Source organism: Protopterus annectens, chromosome 5.part0 (genome assembly GCF_019279795.1).
Source record: "Protopterus annectens isolate FY-2018-M chromosome 5.part0, PAN1.0, whole genome shotgun sequence".
Classification (NCBI taxonomy): Eukaryota; Metazoa; Chordata; order Ceratodontiformes; family Protopteridae; genus Protopterus; species Protopterus annectens.
The window spans coordinates 713,056,021-713,067,343 of NC_056735.1; the positions used below are offsets into that span (position 1 = coordinate 713,056,021).

Sequence of the window (11,323 nt, forward strand, 5' to 3'; positions counted from 1 at the left end):
CTAAAGTGGCACATACTTTTATTAAAAGAGAGCATCCAAAGAAGCAAGTTGATCAAATAGTGAGCTGTGAACAAACTTTCTACGTTGGTAGTGTTTCTGTATTTAATGAAACAGTTACTACAGTAGATTATCAATTGGCAGCAAAGAGTGAAATATTTTGTATTGTTTGGATTAATGGGACAGCTTAAAGTAGACACTGGATTCAAGTGCAATGTTATAGCAGCACAAGTGTTTGCAAAAGTAAGAACTGGTGAGAAAATTGATTCAGTAAAGTGTGCAAAACCAGTTGCTTATGGTGGTGAAGAGATTCAAAATGATGAAGCTGTAGTTCTCACATGCCATTCTGCTGGGAACAGCTATGACTTGCAGTTTTATGTAGTCAAGACACATGGATTCTGTCAAAGGAAAAATATACTTTAAGAATGATCAAAACACTGTAGGTTTAGGTTAAGGCACTTTAATCTTGCAGCAAGGAGACAAAAACGTGCTAATACAGAGTTTGTCTAACCAGAAACAGGAAATGCATTCATTTTTATAGGTTATCAAATTAATCCTGTCCTACCATGCTGACGTAACGAATTACCACCTTTTGGTCATCATCTGCTGACCATCTTTCCCATGATTTTCTGCTGATTTAAACAATTTTATGTGAAACATCCTGAGGAAAACAACATGGCCTTGGTTACTTTCAGTTAGATACTTGTTATGTTACATTCAAGATACTATAGCTAAATCGAACACAATGCTAGCAGTTCATTTCTCTAAAAAGCCTTTGTCTAACTTATCTCTAAACTACTGCAGCTGCAGAGGTTCCCATCCTCTGAGCAAGGCTGCCTGTCTGGAATCATTACATTTATTCAATGGTATATTGTCTATTCATATGCTTCTGACCTAGCAGATTAACACCTGCTTTTCAAGTACATTTCCACAAGGCATAAACAAGAATATTGCTGTGCTAGCAGTTACTAGGTCACAGGGCAATTTGCAAGTTTCAGTAAGCATGCTGCAGTTTCAATAAGGATTATTTTCGGCCTCATATGAAACTCAATTTATAAAATCACAGTGCATAAGAAATAGAATGAAAAGCATATTAAAAACACTTGATTATTAATTTGTTATTAAGCAAACACATATTAATACATATTTTTCTAACATCTCCCTCCTGTTAATACTTTTTATTCTATTTTCAAAAAAGGATAAACAGTTTGCTTCTTTTCCTAACCTCTTCCATTTAGGATTTGCAGTTAAGAAAGTCATTTAGTTTAAACTTCTATGAAAGCTTCTCACATTCTAGCAGCTCTTCAAATTCAGTACTTTGATACATAGTTTCAGATACGGATATATCTATGAATTCCTTAATTAACTTCTTTATGCAGGGGATTCCGCAACAAATACAAGCTCCTATTAGGAGTAAACCTACCCCAATAGCAATTAGTATGTTCATAAAGATGGAACCCCACCCCCCAAAGGCATTCTGAAAAAACTCTGTCAGAGGGTTTGGGCCTGGTTTGGTCATGGCCAACACTTGCTGAATCACCTCGAGATGATCGTTTATCTCATGCTGATGGTCAGGAATAAATGCACAGCATTCTTCTTTGATTAAAGCGCAAGTCCCACCTCTCACCGCTAGGGTGAAGTCAAGAGCCATTCGGTTTTGAAGCACTACAGTTCTCATGGCATTCAGTTCATCAGTTATCAGTTCAAGGGCAGAAAATGTTGCATTACTCATTATTTTGAGAAGTTTAGACAGTTTTCGCAGTTCCCATATTGATTTAACTCCGTCATACATGGGTGATATACCTGCCCAGGATATAACAGCATCGCTCAAGTCCATGTGCACAAGTTTGGTTCCCACATTACGATGTTTTTTTCACCCCGCTTTGATTAGTCCCACTGGATTCTCCGTTTTTTTAACAGTCTTTTTGGTTACATCTCTAGTATTTCGAATACTCCCTTGAGGCAAGGCTGCAGTGTGTCGGATGGCTGGAACCAGGTATCCCAAAAAACAACTGCCAGACCAATTTTCAGGTAACCATTTATATGCCTTTTTCCCACATACAAAATAACAGTCCTCTACTTTTGTCATTACTTTGTTATGAAATGACTGCCCTGCATGAAACATTTTCTTATCTATCACTGATAGCTGTTTGAAAAGTACAGGGTTGTGCTGTACCTGATCAAGAGTTTTATGCATAGATTTCAACAATGAGTCATAATCTGTACTACAAGATCCACTCAAATCATTTGGTTTTCTATAACATTTGTTCTGTACAGTAACATTACATTTACTCCACCCAACTTGGATTGGAGTCATTTTTATAAAAACATACAATTCCTTTTTGTGTCACAGGCAAATACAGTGCTACCTTATCTTGTGCTTTAATAGCAACTGTGTCAAAAACCAGATTTTCCCAGGTCTCATTGACCCCTAGGGGGATAGCAGTCATTAGCAAACCTCCGTATGCTGTTGGTATGGCCGTACAGACCCAGCAGTTCGAAACATTGAAAGTCTCTGCGTATACACGTGTAATTGCCTGATAAGTGTTAAAGTTCAGATACCAGTCTATGTTTGGTTCATTACGTCTAATTAGTTTAACCTTTGTGGCAGGAAAAAAGTATGGCCACAGCAAAAAGAACAGCGTGATCAATATTGCAACAAAAACAATTGTACAAATTTTTCTGAAATTGTTCAGTGTCTCTACTCACTCTGTACCTGGCCATTTTGTTCTTGTTGTGCAACAGTAACAAGGTTTTTGTCCAGTTCAAAGGTTTTAACCAGTTTACAGTGTGTCAAATGGATCCAAGAAGCTCGTTCCGCAATTTTGACTGTGGTGGGTGTTGACAGCAGTACCTGGTATGGACCTTCCCACTTCGGAGAGCTCCAATTCTTCCGTTTCGTAATCTTCACTCAGACCCAAGTGCCTGGGGCTACTGGTGCTTCCGATTTCGGTTGCTCTTTATCTGAAACAGAATTTAACTGCAAAAGTTTGTTATTCAAAAATCTCCTCATATATCCTGCAAGTGAACTGTCAGCCTCCTGCTCTGTAGACATGAGAGGTTTCCACTGAGGTGTATAATATGCCCTCCCAAACAAAGTTTCAAAAGGAGTTAATCCCTTTACATTTGGAACAGTTCTCATACTCAACAGTGCCAAAGGCAAACAGTGCACCCAATTTTTCTGTGTTTCTTCTATCAATTTCCTAAGTCTATTCTTTAGTACCCCATTGTGCCTCTCTACTAGTCCTGCAGATTGGGGGTGATACGCACAGTGATTCTTTAACGATATTCCAAAGTAACGACTAAGTTGCTGAATTGTTTGGTTCACGAAATGTGTCCCGTTATCACTATAAATTTTTTCCAGTATCCCAAATCTCGGAATAATTTCTTTAACAAGGACCTTTGCAACCGTAGCTGCATCTGGGTTTTTAGTTGGAAACGCTTCTACCCATTTGGAAAACATGTCTATAATAACTAAACAGTATTTCTTATTCTCACATTTATTCAATTCTATGAAGTCCATACAGATGGTATGGAACGGATATGGTGGTGTTGGAAAATTCCCCTCGCTTAGGCTTCAATGCCCCTTGTGCATGATGCTTGTTACAAACATGGCATACTGCACAAAATTTTTTTGTATAGATTGTAAACCCATAGGTTGTAAACACTCGATTCACTAACTGTACCATCCCCCCTGTTGAGACATGGCTCTGCCTATGGCTCAACAATGCTGCATATCTAAATAAATTAAATGGCAAAATTGGTTTCTTTTCCTTGGAGATGTACAGTCCCTTTTCGAGGATTGCTCCTCGTTTTATCCACTTTTGTTTGTCAAGATTTGTAGTAAGTGTCTGCATTGTTTTTAACATTTGTAAATCTAAAGTCTCTGAGGGTTGTAATTCCTCGCTCAAAAGAAAAGTTTCTGTGGCTGAAGCTGCCTGCTTTGCAGCTGTATCAGCCCGTGCATTACCTTTTGAAATTGTATCCTGTTGTTTTGTATGAAGTACGCATTTGCAAATAGCTATTTTCTTAGGTAACTGAATTGAATCTAACAAGTCTAAAATAAGTTGCGCATGATTAATTGGTTTACCAGTAGATGTTATTATTCCTCTATTTTTCCACTGTTGCGCAAAAACATATACAGTAGAAAAAGTATACTGACTGTCAGTATAAATATTTACTTTGTTACCTTTTACTAAGGTGCATGCCCTTGTTAGGGCGATCAATTCTGCTGCTTGTGCAGATAAGTTGTGTGGCAAAGATTTTGCTTCTAAAGTTTCAGTATCTGAAACGACTGCATACCCCACTAGGTTCTGTCCTGTAGGACTCCTCCTGCACGAACCATCCACATAGCATGTCACCTCGGCATCATCCAAGGGAACATCCGTAAGGTCTTGTCTAGGTAGTGTCTTTTGCTCAATCTCCTGCAGGCAGCAGTGCGGTTTGCCATCTACAGGGGTTGGAAGCAAAGTTGACGGATTCAAAGTTGTGCATCGTTGAATTGTCATATGAGGTTGGCCCAACAGAATGGTCATACAGGAAAGATGCCTAGCTGGAGAAAGATATGCTACTTTTTCTTGCAGTAAAATAATTGCGACTGCATGAGGCACTCTCAATGTGAGAGGGTGAAATAATACTACTGAGGCTGAAGCCTGCACTGCCATTGCAGCTGCAACTATTGCTTGTACACAGTGGGGCAAAGGCCGCGCCACTGGATCTAACTGTGATGAATAATAAGCTATGGGGCGTTGTTTGTCCCCATGTTGCTGTGTCAACACTGATGTCATATAGCCTTGCTTACAATTTACAGTTTGAATAAACTGGTTGTTATAGTTTGGTAATCCTAAAACTAAGGATGATGCTATCAATTGTTTCAAAAGCTGCCCATTTTAGAGTTTTATTCTTAGTCAAACTAACATTATAGGTTATCCCTAGGTGGGCTGCTGAGTCTCCTTGGTCCTAAGGGTAGATCCCTGTCTTCTTGCATCTCACTACACAGATTGTGCACCAGGGTTCCCATCCATAATTTAACCTAAGAGGCCCTGTGGACATCTCAACATTCTCCAGTATCCTGAATAGGACGCTACATCCCTAAAAGCAGGACTGTCCCTCCTGATAATTGTTGAAACTCACTACACAGATTGTGCACCAGGGTTCCCATCCATAATTTAACCTAAGAGGCCCTGTGGACATCTCAACATTCTCCAGTATCCTGAATAGGACGCTACATCCCTAAAAGCAAGGACTGTCCTCCCTGATAATTGTTGAAACTCACTACACAGATTGTGCACCAGGGTTCCCATCCATAATTTAACCTAAGAGGCCCTGTGGACATCTCAACATTCTCCAGTATCCTGAATAGGACGCTACATCCCTAAAAGCAAGGACTGTCCTCCCTGATAATTGTTGAAAGTATGTCCTATTACTGGATTAACTAAATACTACTCACTGGGACATTTGTTTTACCCTACCCAGGTAAACCAGCAGCCCCCCCCCCTATCTTTAGTTGTAGTTTTTGCCTCCTTCCCCTCTCGGTCACATCTCCCTACTGCCTTTACCCTGACCTCCCTGCATCCTGCTACTCATACTTACTTTTCCTCCAGTTTCACTTATCTGTTTTATTTCTCTCTTTTACCTGGCCACTAGGTGGCACTCTTGTCATCTCATTCTCCTACTCTCACCATCTTTAGTAATTCATACTGCTCTTCTTAATGTTCAACCTGATTTCTATCTTGTTTTCCTTTCTTTCTTTCGTATACCCATCTTTTTCTACACTTTACAGCATTTTATTACTAACCCCACACAAGTCTTCCCTACCTTTCTAACCCACCTTTACTCTTCCACCTATTCTCTACCTCCTGACTGATTGTTTTCTGCTACTGGTTGTCTTGTTCGTGGCACCAGCTACTTCCTGCCGCCTACCTTCACACACTTGGCCCCCTTCCCCTCTTTTCTCCTTTTTATCTCATCTGTCTATCCCTCCCTTTAACTTATTCTTATATTCTCTCCCTATCTGCCCATCTCTGATACCTTCCTTAGTGTGTTTTCACTTCCCTGTGCCCTCCCCTTCTTAGCATCTGCTACACAGATTCTTCTGTACCTTCTTACCTCCTTCCCTTAACCTGTCCCCTCCCCCTCCTACTCTACTTCCGTTTCCATAGTATAAATTACCCATCCCACAGCCGTTTCCCCCCTATAGGTTATCCCTAGGTGGGCTGCTGAGTCTCCTTGGTCCTAAGGGTAGATCCCTGTCTTCTTGCATGTGAGTACTGTTTTTAAATGCTGTATTGTTATCACGGATGTTGTCGCTAACTGTAGCTTACGGTTTTTATTTTGGATTTACTTTGTTTTAATTCTCTGTTGAAATATCAGTTTGATAATGCTGTCCCTTACTATGTGGCTATAACTGTTTTACCTGTGCTGCTGTACTATCACTAATTACGCCACTGCAGAACACGTGGAACGCCATTACCACCCTGGGACCGTGTAAGCGGTTTTCCACACTTAACTCTCCTTCCTGCCTGGTCGCTTCTTAAAGTGATTATCTCCCTGCCTTTTATCTGCCATTTAAGCGCTATCTGCGCTATTTCAGGACTACTCCCCTTGGCCTTTAATTATTTCACAGCGCCTTACTTGGTACTTGTTGACGCCTGAACCATTCCCCTACCTCTCTATTTCACTAAGCATCCAGCCCAAACGGCGGCTTACTCCGCTCGGGTGTTGCTCCTATTTAAACCTTTGGTACTACACTCTGTGATTTAAGCTCCCATAACGCACCTATGCGTACTTAGAGATTAACTTCTCTGCCTGAAGCCTGTGTGATTCCCCTGCCTCATTACTTTATTGAGTATCCAGACCAAACGGCGGCTTACTCCGCACGGGTTGTTGCTGCTATTTAAACCTTTGCTAGTACAATCTGTAACTAACGCTCCCATAACGAGCCTATGTGTATAACTTCTCTGCCAGAAGCTCTGCTCCATTCTGTTGCTGCACTGATATATCCCGTGCACTTCAACGCAGTATTTGAGTCATTCTAATCTGGCCATACACTCTAGTGCTCCATTGCCGCTAGTTATAAGCGGAACCTTAAGGGATAACTTAAAGTGCCATCTGCAGCTTTTTTTCTCTAGCTTTTTAACCCTATTTACTTGGCCTTGGCCCCTCCACCTCCACTAGGCAACCCTACTCTCTAGTATTTGAGTCATTCTAATCTGGCCATACACTCTAGTGCTCCATTGCCGCTAGTAATAAGCGGAACCTTAAGGGATAACTTAAAGTGCCATCTGCAGCTTTTTTTCTCTAGCTTTTTAACCCTATTTACTTGGCCTTGGCCCCTCCACCTCCACGAGGCAACCCCACTCTCCTTGCTGCTTCATTCCGATAGTGCTGCCCCCCCCAGGCTTGACTCCACGTGCTCTCCCACTGGAGCTCTAGTGCTGTAATACTCCTGTCTCAATATATACAGGTGTTCATTAATCATATACGATGCATTTTTGATCATGACTTAGTGTAAAGCTCCTCTGCTGGTTTCTGTTTATCACATTATATTACTGTTTTACATCTTTGAACTTTTCTGCTGGTGTATACTTGTAATGGCGTCTTAGTCTCTAGTCACTAAGTGAACTCGCTAAGATAAGGACCTGCTCTCTTACTACCGTACGCTAACATATACTGCCTTTGTAAGCACCACTGCTGTTTATTTAAATGGGGTACTGCTAATTGTAATGTGCTTTGAGGAATTATTGTACTGGCATTTTAGTCCACTCAATCTGTAGTGTCTAAGTGTGCACGCTAGAAATAAGGACTGCTCTCTGATACTTTGCAACCTAGTGAATGTATGAATGTTCTGATTATTACACCTCTCTGCTGATGTTTTACTAGGGATTTTGCTAAATGTTATGTACTTTAATATCACTAAATAACCAATTCTCTCCCCTGTGCTTGTTTCTCTCTCTTCTCTTTACCTATAGCTCACTACACAGATTGTGCACCAGGGTTCCCATCCATAATTTAACCTAAGAGGCCCTGTGGACATCTCAACATTCTCCAGTATCCTGAATAGGACGCTACATCCCTAAAAGCAAGGACTGTCCTCCCTGATAATTGTTGAAAGTATGTCCTATTACTGGATTAACTAAATACTACTCACTGGGACATTTGTTTTACCCTACCCAGGTAAACCAGCAGCCCCCCCCCCTATCTTTAGTTGTAGTTTTTGCCTCCTTCCCCTCTCGGTCACATCTCCCTACTGCCTTTACCCTGACCTCCCTGCATCCTGCTACTCATACTTACTTTTCCTCCAGTTTCACTTATCTGTTTTATTTCTCTCTTTTACCTGGCCACTAGGTGGCGCTCTTGTCATCTCATTCTCCTACTCTCACCATCTTTAGTAATTCATACTGCTCTTCTTAATGTTCAACCTGATTTCTATCTTGTTTTTCTTTCTTTCTTTCGTATACCCATCTTTTTCTACACTTTACAGCATTTTATTACTAACCCCACACAAGTCTTCCTTACCTTTCTAACCCACCTTTACTCTTCCACCTATTCTCTACCTCCTGACTGATTGTTTTCTGCTACTGGTTGTCTTGTTCGTGGCACCAGCTACTTCCTGCCCGCCCTACCTTCACACACTTGGCCCCCTTCCCCTCTTTTCTCCTTTTTATCTCATCTGTCTATCCCTCCCTTTAACTTATTCTTATATTCTCTCCCTATCTGCCCATCTCTGATACCTTCCTTAGTGTGTTTTCACTTCCCTGTCTCCTCCCCTTCTTAGCATCTGCTACACAGATTCTTCTGTACCTTCTTACCTCCTTCCCTTAACCTGTCCCCTCCCCCTCCTACTCTACTTCCGTTTCCATAGTATAAATTACCCATCCCACAGCCGTTTCCCCCCTATAGGTTATCCCTAGGTGGGCTGCTGAGTCTCCTTGGTCCTAAGGGTAGATCCCTGTCTTCTTGCATGTGAGTACTGTTTTTAAATGCTGTATTGTTATCACGGATGTTGTCGCTAACTGTAGCTTACGGTTTTTTTTTTGGATTTACTTTGCTTTAATTCTCTGTTGAAATATCAGTTTGATAATGCTGTCCCTTACTATGTTGCAATAACTGTTTTACCTGTGCTGCTGTACTATCACTAATTACGCCACTGCAGAACACGTGGAACGCCATTACCACCCTGGGACCGTGTAAGCGGTTTTCCACACTTAACTCTCCTTCCTACCTGGTCGCTTCTTAAAGTGATTATCTCCCTGCTTTTTATCTGCCATTTAAGCGCTATCTGCGCTATTTCAGGACTACTCCCTTTTGCCTTTAATTATTTCACAGCGCCTTACTTGTTATATGTTGACACCTGAACCATTCCCTACCTCTCTATTTCACTAAGCATCCAGCCCAGATAGCGGTGAACTCCGCTCGGGTGTTGCTCCTATTTTTAACCCTTGGTACTACACTCCGTGACTTAAACTCCCATAACGCACCTATGCGTACTTAGAGATTAACTTCTCTGCCTGAAGCCTGTGTGATTCCCCTGCCTCATTACTTTATTGAGTATCCAGACCAAACGCGCTTACTCCGACGGGTTGTTGCTGCTATTTAAACCTTTGCTAGTACAATCTGTAACTAACGCTCCCATAACGAGCCTATGTGTATAACTTCTCTGCCAGAAGCTCTGCTCCATTCTGTTGCTGCACTTATATATCCCGTGCACTTCAACGCAGTATTTGAGTCATTCTAATCTGGCCATACACTCTAGTGCTCCATTGCCGCTAGTTATAAGCGGAACCTTAAGGGATAACTTAAAGTGCCATCTGCAGCTTTTTTTCTAGCTTTTTAACCCTATTTACTTGGCCTTGGCCCCTCCACCTCCACGAGGCAACCCTACTCTCTAGTATTTGAGTCATTCTAATCTGGCCATACACTGTAGTGCTCCATTGCCGCTAGTAATAAGCGGAACCTTAAGGGATAACTTAAAGTGCCATCTGCAGCTTTTTTTCTCTAGCTTTTTAACCCTATTTACTTGGCCTTGGCCCCTCCACCTCCACGAGGCAACCCCACTCTCCTTGCTGCTTCATTCCGATAGTGCTGCCCCCCCCAGGCTTGACTCCACGTGCTCTCCCACTGGAGCTCTAGTGCTGTAATACTCCTGTCTCAATATATACAGGTGTTCATTAATCATATACGATGCATTTTTGATCATGACTTAGTGTAAAGCTCCTCTGCTGGTTTCTGTTTATCACATTATATTACTGTTTTACATCTTTGAACTTTTCTGCTGGTGTATATTTGTAATGGCGTCTTAGACTCTAGTCACTAAGTGAACTCGCTAAGATAAGGACCTGCTCTCTTACTACCGTACGCTAACATATACTGCCTTTGTAAGCACCACTGCTGTTTATTTAAATGGGGTACTGCTAAATGTAATGTGCTTTGAGGAATTATTGTACTGGCATTTTAGTCCACTTAGTCTGTAGTGTCTAAGTGTGCACGCTAGAAATAAGGACTGCTCTCTGATACTTTGCAACCTAGTGAATGTATGAATGTTCTGATTATTACACCTCTCTGCTGATGTTTTACTAGGGATTTTGCTAAATGTTATGTACTTTAATATCACTAAATAACCAATTCTCTCCCCTGTGCTTGTTTCTCTCTCTTCTCTTTACCTATAGCTCACTACACAGATTGTGCACCAGGGTTCCCATCCATAATTTAACCTAAGAGGCCCTGTGGACATCTCAACATTCTCCAGTATCCTGAATAGGACGCTACATCCCTAAAAGCAAGGACTGTCCTCCCTGATAATTGTTGAAAGTATGTCCTATTACTGGATTAACTAAATACTACTCACTGGGACATTTGTTTTACCCTACCCAGGTAAACCAGCAGCCCCCCCCCCTATCTTTAGTTGTAGTTTTTGCCTCCTTCCCCTCTCGGTCACATCTCTCTACTGCCTTTACCCTGACCTCCCTGCATCCTGCTACTCATACTTACTTTTCCTCCAGTTTCACTTATCTGTTTTATTTCTCTCTTTTACCTGGCCACTAGGTGGCGCTCTTGTCATCTCATTCTCCTACTCTCACCATCTTTAGTAATTCATACTGCTCTTCTTAATGTTCAACCTGATTTCTATCTTGTTTTTCTTTCTTTCTTTCGTATACCCATCTTTTTCTACACTTTACAGCATTTTATTACTAACCCCACACAAGTCTTCCCTACCTTTCTAACCCACCTTTACTCTTCCACCTATTCTCTACCTCCTGACTGATTGTTTTCTGCTACTGGTTGTCTTGTTGTTCCCCGCTCCGTTCGCTACGCTCACTCCGCTCCC

At 41.5% G+C, this 11,323-nt stretch overlaps 1 long non-coding RNA gene across 1 annotated transcript; it reads left to right on the forward strand.

The window, feature by feature from the left end:
* Nucleotides 1-5,143: 5,143 nt before the first annotated feature.
* On the forward strand, nt 5,144-10,941 carry LOC122802776. Its single transcript, XR_006364976.1, has 3 exons — nt 5,144-5,409; nt 7,968-8,109; nt 10,665-10,941. It is a non-coding gene; the product is annotated as an uncharacterized LOC122802776 (long non-coding RNA).
* The last annotated feature ends 382 nt before the right edge of the window (nt 10,942-11,323 follow it).